Here is a 10,382-nt window from a genome sequence, read left to right as displayed (position 1 = left end):
TTACTCGCATTTGTCGCCCCTATAAAACCAAAGGGTTCACCCCTAGGGTTTCGTACTTTGCCTCCTTGCCTTTGGATCTACAACCTCCGCCACCAATCACCTAAGCTTCCCATATCCACGTCCTAGCTGTCATCGAATTCGCATCCACCCACCCCAATCCTCCAATGGAGCCATGGTGCCGCTCCGACATCACCCTCCAGCGCTTGGAGGGCCTCGTTCACCGCAGTCTTCTTTGCGCGTGGACTGCCGCCGAGGAGTGGCGGCTGCCCGACGACGAGGACGCGTCGTCGCCGCCTGATGGCTACGTCGTGTCCTTTGCTCACTTCCACAAGCGGGGATTCGCCACCCTCGCCCACAAGTTTCTTCGAGGATTGCTGCACTACTATAAGGTAGAGCTGCAGCACCTTAATCCCAACGGAATCCAGCACATTACGGCGTTCGTCGTCCTGTGTGAGGGATTCCTAGGGATTAGTCCCCACTTTGACCTGTGGAGGTACTTCTTCGCCATCACCCTCCTGAAGAAGCGGGAGAGGAAGCAGGAGCTGAACATGCCGATGGGATGCATCGGCATTCAGCTCCGTAACAACCGGGTCAGCGAGTACCCGCCGATGCGTCTGTCAACCTCCAACAAGGGGTGGAATTCGCATTGGTTCTACGTCAAGAACGACGCAGCCGCCCCTTTGCCTGAGTTTACCGGGTGCCTCATCGAAGAGGTCCCGGACTCGTGGAGGAAGTGGGGAGTCCCGGAGAAAGACAAGAAGAGAATCCAGGACCATCTCACCGCCATCCGAATCCTAAAGGAGAGGGGCGTGAAGGGGTCAGGGATCATCGGTGCCTACCACATACAAAGGGTGGTGCCGTTGATGAGGCGCGCGCTTCCCCTGCACACGATGGCGCCCGAGGCGTCACTCGACGAGATGACGCTCACCGAGGGAGCCCTCTCCCCACTCTGAAGTGGTGCAGCACATCAAGGAGGCGATGGAGCCTCCATGGGACGATGCCGGCGCTGTCCTTGAGTTTGTGTATCTGGTGCCGAAGCACCCCTCTAATGCGGTCGGAACCAGGGTGCATCGTCTTTGTAAGTTTTCTTTCCTTGTGCCTCCTTTTTAATTGAACTCCTGACCTCTTGATGCTGATATTGAGATAGGGGGACCAGCTGAAGAGACTCGTCCTTATGGATCACCCGGTTCCACTGCTGAAGGACCCGTCCATGACGGTGGCCAACCACACCGCGGCCAAGCAGCAGCAGAAGGCGAAGGAGGACGAGAGGAGGAAGAAGCAGCAAAAGCTGCAGGCATGGGAGCGAGGGGAGGACACGGACAGTGACAATGATGACAATGAGGAAGATGATGAGGTAGTTGCTGACACTGAGTGGGATGACCTGGAGAGCGAGGATACGCTGACAGGTATCCACTCGTCCTTGTAGGGACCCTTCCTATTCCATGCAGGGGGAGGTGAGTTCGTGAGGCCAGAGGAGGCGGGCCAGATCGTCGGCCTGTCCTCAGAACCAGCAGGGGCGGGCAGATTCGCCGCCACGCCCGAGGTTCTAGCAGAGGGGGGTGGCCTCGCCACCGCACCTGAAGAGCCAGCAGGGACGGGAGATCTTTCGCCACGCCCAAGGTGTCGGTGGAGGGGGGTAGCTTCGCTGCCGCGCCCCAAGAGCCAACCGAGGCTGGCGGATCTGCTGCCGTGCCCGAGGTGCCGATGAAGGGGGGTGGCTCTGTCGCCGCACCCCGGGATGCAAGGGAGGCAAGCCCCTCTGGCGGGGAGTAGGGGGCAGTCCCAAAACGGCCCAGCCCCAACGAGGTGGAGCAAGGACCTGGGGGTTCATCCCCCAAACGCATCCTTCGCCCAACAATGCCGGTGTAAGTCATTGACTCCCCTATTTTTCTCTATTCTTCTCTATTTTCAGTGTGACTTATACCTTTTGTTTCTTGCAGCATCCTGAGATGGGGCAACTTTTTGGTGCTGGCGCCCAAGAAGAGCGTCGCCATTCAGGCAAGGCGGCGGCCGTCGGCCAACGTCGCACCTGTTTCGGGCAGGAGCGGCGCCGGTGTTACTGCCTCGTCGGCCGATCAGGTGTCGCCTGTGGTGGTGCATGTGCCCTCGGTGAGACAAGAGGACACGGGGGCTCAAAGGATGCCCTCGGAGGTCACTAAAGAACCGGCGATGGAGGCGGTGCCGCTGCCGACGACGGGTCAGTCGGAGCTTCTGACCACGCTCGTGGTGCCGACCTCGGCGGGCGCAACACAGCCAGACGAGGCTTCACCGAGGCAGGCAGAAGTGGTGGCAGCCATGATAGATGGGCCATGGCCGGACGCCACTGTGGCGGCGCCCGAGGCAGCGGCGCGACCCACACCTCTGGTGGCCCAAATGATGGCTCTTGATATGGGCCGGACGGAGGGGGACACAGTCGAGGGGTCCTCGGGCGTCATGGTTGTGGTGGAGAGGACCAGTGGGGGGTCACCCTTATCCCTGGCGTCGGGAGGCAGCCACTCGCCCGCGTAGGGCGAGCCTCTACTCTAGTAGATAGATCCGCAAGACCCGATGTTGACACTCTTCTCGCTCGATGATGCTACCAAAAGCATAGAGCGGGAGAGTCTCAATGAGGGGATCTTAGCCGTGGGGTGCCCTGCGTGACGTCATCGTTCCCCCTGGCCGGGTAATCATTTAATCTTGCCTTTCTCCCTCTTCTTTCTTCTTGTATTTGTGTGTTCTAACCATCATCTTTTTTTAGTCCCTTATCCCTCGCAGCCGGGAGAAATCTTGGTTCCTTCGCGAGCAGAAGGAGAGCTGGGACCGCCTCATCGACGAGGCCCGGCTGCATGGGGATGTGTCCGCCTAGCTCATTGTCACCCAACAGAGGGTGGCTGAGCTGACTCCCCTAGCCGAGGAGGCGGCCAATCTTCGGCTACGGGAGGCCGAGGCCCGATAGGACGCGAAGGAGGCCGAGAAGGCGTTTGAGGAACTGTTGGTGAGGGCACGGTAGGATGAGGAGGAGGCCACCAGAGGCCAAAAGGAGTGGGACGAGCTGCTCTAGAGGGACGCTGAGGCCCGCCAGCGGACCCTCGACCTCCTAGCTGAGGCAGAGAAGGAGCAGGAGCTCAAGCTGGGAGCAGAGGAGAGGTTCACGGCCCTACAACAGAGGACGAACCTAGATGCTGAGGCGGTTGCCCGGCTACGCAAGGACCAAGACAAGCTACACCAGACCACGGAGAGACTCCGCTCCAAGCACGGCACGACCTACGGGGAGCATGACCAGGCCATCCGAGAGTGCGATGAGGCACAGCAGAGGATCAGCTCTCTCTAGGCTAAGCTCGGAACCATGGTAACCCAAAGGCTAGAGGCCGAGAGCGTCTCCGTCGGGCTAGCCATGGAGCTCACCATGGCACGGAGGAGCCTTTAGGCGGAGAGCGATGAGCACGATCTCCTGTGTGCTGCCCTCGGAGTGGTCTGCGATGACCTAGAGGTGCGTAGCCGGAGGGGACCAGCTCGCTTGTGGCCCGTGCCGTAGATATCACAGCGCGGGTGTGCCAGCTCGAGAGAGAAGCTCTTCGCTCTGAGATCACCCAAGCCTTCGCCATCGCCCGCTCTCACTACGCGGAAAGTATTGACTTGGAGACAATGAGCCTTGGCTTCGTGCCTAGCTACGAAGCCTCTGAGCTAGATGAGATAGAGACGACGGTGGCTCCTCTTGCGTGGGACCTAGCGGACAGAGTTGAAACATAGTTCTCCCCCTGAGGGGCTAGTTAGTGAATTAGGTTGGGTGAATTTGGATGAACGTCATTGTACTCTATGGACAATTGCCGATCCTTATGTATCATAAGAATAAATTCGTAACTTTGTTATTTTGTTTTGTTTGATTGAATTTGTTTCCTTCCCTTTTTGTATGCGAAAAGAGAAGGCTCACGTATTCTGACCCTTCCATTCATTAAGACCATAGGGCCCGAGGTGTAAGGGGAGAACTTCGATCACGCTGGTGAGCAAAGACACCATAGCCGCCAAGGCATAGGTGTTTTGTAGTCCAACCAGACATGATCAATTATTCGTTTCTACAAACCTTGCCACTAGGCTTAGCATGAAGAAGAGGTCTGCTGCAGTGACTATTTCAGAAAAGGTATACTTATACCTTTATCAGCTCCTAAGTGAGATCCGACCCCTTGCCATTGCTAGGGTCGGATGTCACTGAAAATCGAGGGGAGGATAGCGAAACTTAGGAGAATGCAACTCTTGTATTCGCACGTACCCTCCCTCTAGAATCTTAGCTATCATTCTACGACCGTGCGTTAGGTCTCCTTGCAAGTCCAACCTTCCTTGAGCCCCCGCGCATGGCGGGGATTTGGTCAAGGGTTGGCACATTTTTGTGATTGTTGCCCCGTCCATGGTTTCTGCAACTGGAGGGGTTGAGTTATAGTTACTTGCCTTGGTGGCTTGAGTGATGTGCTCGATGAGCTTGCTAACGGGCATGTCCGAGCAGAATCCGGTTCCGTCGCTTGTGACGGTGTCGGCAAAGCCCTCGTCTAGCATTCTGTTGCTCCTTAACCCACCTTCCAACATATTCCCCCTCAATGGGGACTCTATGGGCTCAGCTAGAGGCTAGGATCGAACGAGAAAGTTGAGATGACCTTGTTCGCTTCTAAGCGGGACGGGCATAGGTCGCTGAGGCCCATCTGCGTTTTCCCCCTTGGCTTTTGTTTGACGTGAGGCGGCCTCAAGCCCTTTGCAAGCCGGCCTTCGAACATCGGTCTCTTGATCTAGGATCGGGTGGCTCGAGCCCCCAAGCCCCTTGGGGTTCGATAGGGGTCGGCTGTGTTTCATGCTTCACCCCATCCTCGATTTCCACAACTGAAGGGGCTGAGCTAATGACACTTGCCTCGATGGCTTGAGTGTCGCGCTCAGTGAGCTCATTAACGGGCATGTTTGAGTGGAATCCGGGTTTATCATCCGCTGACAGGGTCGATAGAGCCCTCATGTGGCATTCCACTACTTCTTAACCCGCCTCCCGGTAGATGCCCGAGCCGTTCGATAGGATCGGGTGGCCCGTTGGCCTATCCTCGATGGAGATTCTGTGGGCTTGGCTCGAGGTTAGAATCAAACAAGAAAGGTTGAGATGTCCCTGTCCGCTTCTGAGTGGGGTCGGGCAAGGCCGCTGGGGCTCATCTCGATTTTTCTCCCCTGGCTCTATTTGACATGAGGCGGCCTCGAGCCCTTCGCGGGCCAGCCTTCGAACCTCGGTCACTTGCCGCTCATATCGAACGAGACGACTACCACTTCATGACGCAACGCGAAGCGTTGTGATGCAGCAATCACATATGCGATGCTTGGATGTATGAGATAAGTGTATGAATGATTATATAAAGAAATAGCGAGGGTCGGTAACGTTACCTTGATGGCACGAGTGACGGGTTCTGGGAGTTCTTCTCGGATATGTCTGTGTGGGGGTCCGGGTCCGATGTTCATGACAGAACCGGTGTAACCTGCATGAGCTTCCCATTCTTCCATATCTGTCATTTGGCAGCGGCTTGAGCCATTCGATCGATTTGGGCGACCTAACATTCTCTCCTTGATGGAGATTCCGTAGGTAGGCCCCTCAAATCCTTCCTAAGAAGGTGGAGGTTAAGCTTTGGAGTACGGAGACAAGGACTCTAATCACGTTGGTGGATAAAAAACGTCGTAGCCACTAAGGCGTAGGGTCCTAGCGGTCCGACCAGGCTTACTCAAAATTTGTGCCCGCACACCGTGCCTCCAGTTTTTTAAACGTAAGGAGGGGCCGAGCAAAGAGAATGTCTAGCGAATACACACCCTTGCCAGCCCCTGAGCAATCCCTGACCCTCTGCCGTTGCTGGGGTCGGAGTCTCGGTACTAAATTGATATGTAAAGTAAGTAAGTGAGGATGCTTATCTTTCAGCAACGGTCTTGAGCCATCTGATCGACCTAGGCACCGGTTTTACCTCAATGGTAAGAGTGATGGGTTCGGATAGCCTCCCCTAGATATGAGAATGATCCTGTCTGCTCCTTATCCGCTTCTCGTTGGTGGCCATGCCATCCGATCGACTTGCGTTACCTATCGAGACAAGATTTCCCTGTGGAAATAGAGGGTGAGAACGTCCCGTGCAAGAATTTAGTTAGGCAGATAAAACAAGCGTTGAATTTGTGCAAAATGGATGAGTTCTTCGGTATAGTAAACAGCCTTTTAGCTCTTCTCTCTCTTTTTGTAAAAGAGGTTTAGTGCAATCCGACCCTTCCCATAGTTAAGGTCATAAAAGCTCAGAGTGCGGGCGAGCCAATTCTGATTACGCTGGTGAGCAAAGACACCATAGCCGCTGGGGCATAGGTATCCCACAGTCCAACCAGTTATACTCAGAGCTTGTTCCCGTAAACCTAGCTCCTAAGTCTTAACGTAAAAAGAGAGGCGGGCATAGAAAATGTTTGCAGGATAAATGTACTCATATCAGCCCCCGAGCGAGGCCCGACCCCTTGCCATTTGCTGGGGTCGGATGTCATGAAGGGTCGGGGAGTTTTGATAGTGAAACTGATAAGGAAAAATGTGCATTTATTAGGGGTAAAAGCGATGTAGTTGCTCGATGTTCCAGGCATTGGTGAAGATTTCACCGTCGATGTTCTTGAGATTGTAGGCGCCTGGATGGATCACCTCCGCAACTACGTACGGTCCCTCCCACGGCAAGGAGAGCTTGTGGCGGTCCTTGTTGCTCTGTATGAGGCGGAGGACCAGATCCCCGACATTTAAGGCCTGGCCCCGCACTCATCGGTTGTGGTACCATCGCAACGCCTGTTGGTACTTGGCCGAGCAGAGGAGGGCGACATCGCACGCTTCATCTAGCTGGTCCATGGTGTCCTCATGGGATGCCTTGGCTCCCTGTTCATTGTATGCCCCGATCCTTGGCGCTCCATAGTCGAGGTCGGTTGGGAGGACGGCCTCAGAACCGTAGACCATGAAGAAGGGTGCGTAGCCAGTGGCTCGACTAGGGGTCATCCTCAGGCTCTAGAGTACTGAAGGAAGTTTGGTGACCCAGCGTGCGCCGAATTTGTTCAACCGGTTGAAGATCCTAGGCTTGAGGCCCTGTAGGACCATGCTGTTTGCACGTTCTACCTGCCCGTTCGTCCGGGGGTGCGCTACGGAGGCCCAGTCGACGCGGATGTGATGTTCATCACAAATTTGGAGGAATTTCTTGCCAGTGAACTATGTTTACATGTCATTGTCCATGATGATGGAGTTCAGGACTCCGAAGTGATGGATGATGTCGAGGAAGAATAGTACAGCCTGTTCAGATTTGATCGTGGAAATCGGTCGAGCTTCTATCCACTTTGTAAACTTGTCTATGGTGACAAGCAAGTGGGTATAGCCCTCGGGCGCCTTTTTGAGTGGTCCTACCAGATCGAGTCCCCAGACTATGAATGGCCAGGTGATGGGGATCGTTTGGAGTGCTTGGGCCGGTAGGTGAGTCTATCGAGTGTAGTACTGGCACCCTTCGCAGGTGCGTATGATTTGTTCGGCATCAGCTACCGCGGTAGGCCAGTAGAAGCCCTATCGGAATGTGTTTCCAACCAAGGTTCTAGGCATGGCATGGTGACGCAAACCCCATCGTGGATATTGCTCAGCAAACACTTCCCCTGTTCGAAGGGGATGCAGCGCTGTAGGATCCTGATGTGGCTTCGCTTGTAGAGTTCGCCCTCCACAAGAACAAAGGACTTGGCGCGATGTGCGAGCCGTTGAGCCTCCATCCTATCCGTTGGTAGTGTGTCATGGAAGAGGTAGTAGAGGTAGAGTGTCCTCTAGTCGACCAGAGGGTTGGGCTCTATCGCTGGGTCCTCTTTGAGCTCCATGACCTCAGAGCCGAACGTAGCTGATGGTTGGTCAGCCCCTAGGCCTAGATTGGACGGAGGCTCGATGCCTTGTTCTGACTCCTCGTAGCAAACTGAGGGCTTGTGCTGGCCGCTGGCAAAGACGCCCGTTGGCACCGGCTCTTGGCCGGATGCTGCTTTCGCAAGCGCGTCAGCCACCTCGTTGAGACACCTCAGGATGTGGTTAAGCTCGTGGCCATCGATCTTGTCCTCCAACCGGTGGACTTCTTGGCAGTACATGGTCATCTTGATGGCATGGCAGTTTGACTCCTTCATGACCTGGTCGATGACCAGCTGGGAATCTCGAACATCAAGGCGTCGGACGCCCAACTCGATGGCAATGCGTAGGCCATTGATGAGCGCCTCATATTCAGCCACATTGTTGGAGGAGGGGAAATGGAGATGGACCATGTACCTCATGCATACCCCGAGGGGCGATACGAAGACTAGCCCCACATCGACGCCCTTCTTCATCAGCGTCCATCGAAGTACATTGTCCAGCACTCTTGATCGACGACCGCTGGTGGCATTTGGACCTCGGTCCATTTCGCGACGAAATCAGCCAACAACTAGGATTTGATGGCCATCCGGGAGGCATACGCAATGCCCTGACCCATCAACTCGAGCACCCATTTCGTGGTTCTTCCCGTGGCATCCTGGTTTTGGATGACCTCACCGAGGGGGGAGGACGTCATGACCATCACTAGATGTGACTCGAAGTAGTGGCGTAGCTTCCTCCTGGTGATGAGGACAGTGTACAAAAGCTTTTGGATTTGGGGGTAGCGGGTCTTTGAGTCGGATAGGACCTCGCTGATGAAGTACATAGGGCACTGCACTTTGAGAGCGTGCCCCTCTTCTTCTTGCTCCACTACTAGGGCGGTGCTGACCACTTGCGTGGTGGCCGCGATGTAGAGCAAAAGGGGTTCTCCCTCGGTGGGAGGAACCAGGATTGAGGCCTTTGTCAAGAGCTGTTTAACCATGTCAAGTGCTTCCTAGGCCTCGGATGTCCATTCAAAGTGAGTGGCCTTCTTCAGAAGTCGATAAAGGGGGAGCTCGTTTGCCGAGGCGTGAGATGAAGCGGCTGAGCGGGGCGAGGCACCCCGTAACCCACTGTACCCCCTTTATGTTCTGAATCAGGCCCATCCTTGTGATGGCTAAGATCTTCTCTAGGTTGGCTTCGATGCCACGCTCGAAGACGATGAAACCAAGTAGTATGCCCCTCGAGACCACAAAACACATTTCTCAGGATTGAGCTTGATGCCATTCGCTCGGAGTTTTGAAAAGGTCTGCTCAAGATCGGCTATGAGGTGGTCAGCCCGTTTGGATTTGACCATGATGTCGTCAATGTAGGCCTCAATGGTCCACCCAATGAGGTCCCCGAAGCACTTGAGCATATAGCACTGGTATGTAGCCCAGCGTTCTTCAGACCGAACAGCATTGTGATGTAGCAGAATGATCCGAAGGGGGTGATGAAAGATGTCGCGAGCTGGTCGGACTCTTTCATCGCAATTTGATGGTACCCGGAGTACGCATCAAGGAAGCAGATGGTTTTGCACCCCAAGGTAGAGTCAACTATCTGGTCTATGCGCGGCAAAGGAAATGGGTCCTTTGGGCATGCTTTGTTGAGACCCGTATAGTCAACACACATCCTCCATTTCCCACTCTTCTTTCGTATAAGAACGGGATTGGCTAACCACTCTGGGTGGTACACTTCCTTGATGAATCTGGCTACCAAAAGCTTTACGATCTCCTCGCCGATGGTCCTGCATTTCCCCTTGTCGAAGCGATGCAGGCGTTGTTTCACCGGCTTGGAGCCTAGGCGGATCTTCAAGGCGTGCTCGGCGACTTCCCTTGGAATGCCTGGCATGTCCGAGGGTTTCCACGCGAAGATGTCTTTGTTGGCATGGAGGAAGCCGACGAGCGCGCTTTCCTATTCAAAAGAAAGTGTGGTACCAATGCGCACCATTTTTCCCTCGGTGCTCCCAGGGTCTACGAGGACTTCCTTGGAGCCCTCCACTGGCTCGAAGGACCCGGTTGACCGCTTGGGGTCGGGTGCTTCTTTGCCAATCTCCTTCCTAAGGGCCGTGAGCTCTGTAGAGGCGACGATTGCTGTAGCGTGATCGTAGCACTCAACCCCACACTCATAGGCACGCGGAAAGGAGGTGCCGACGGTGATGATCCCGCCTAGGCCCGGCATCTTTATTTTGAGGTAGGTGTAGTTGGGGACGGCCATGAACTTCATGTAGCATGGTCGCCCTAGGATGGCGTGGTAGGTTTCGTGGAACCCAACCACTTCAAAGGTGAGGGTCTCCATCCTATAGTTGGACAGACCCCCAAAGGTGACGGGCAGATCGAGCTACCCAAGTGGCAAGGCCTGCCTTCTAGGCATGACACCGTGGAAAGGCGCTCCGGTTGGCCGGACGCATGCTCGGTCGATGCCCATGGCGTCGAGCGTCTCAGCGTACAGGATGTTGAGGCCGCTGCCCCCATCCATCAGTGCCTTGGTGAGGTGCTTTGTA

Source organism: Miscanthus floridulus, chromosome 14, assembly GCF_019320115.1.
Source record: "Miscanthus floridulus cultivar M001 chromosome 14, ASM1932011v1, whole genome shotgun sequence".
Taxonomy (NCBI): domain Eukaryota; kingdom Viridiplantae; phylum Streptophyta; class Magnoliopsida; order Poales; family Poaceae; genus Miscanthus; species Miscanthus floridulus.
This window is presented reverse-complemented; position numbering follows the sequence as displayed.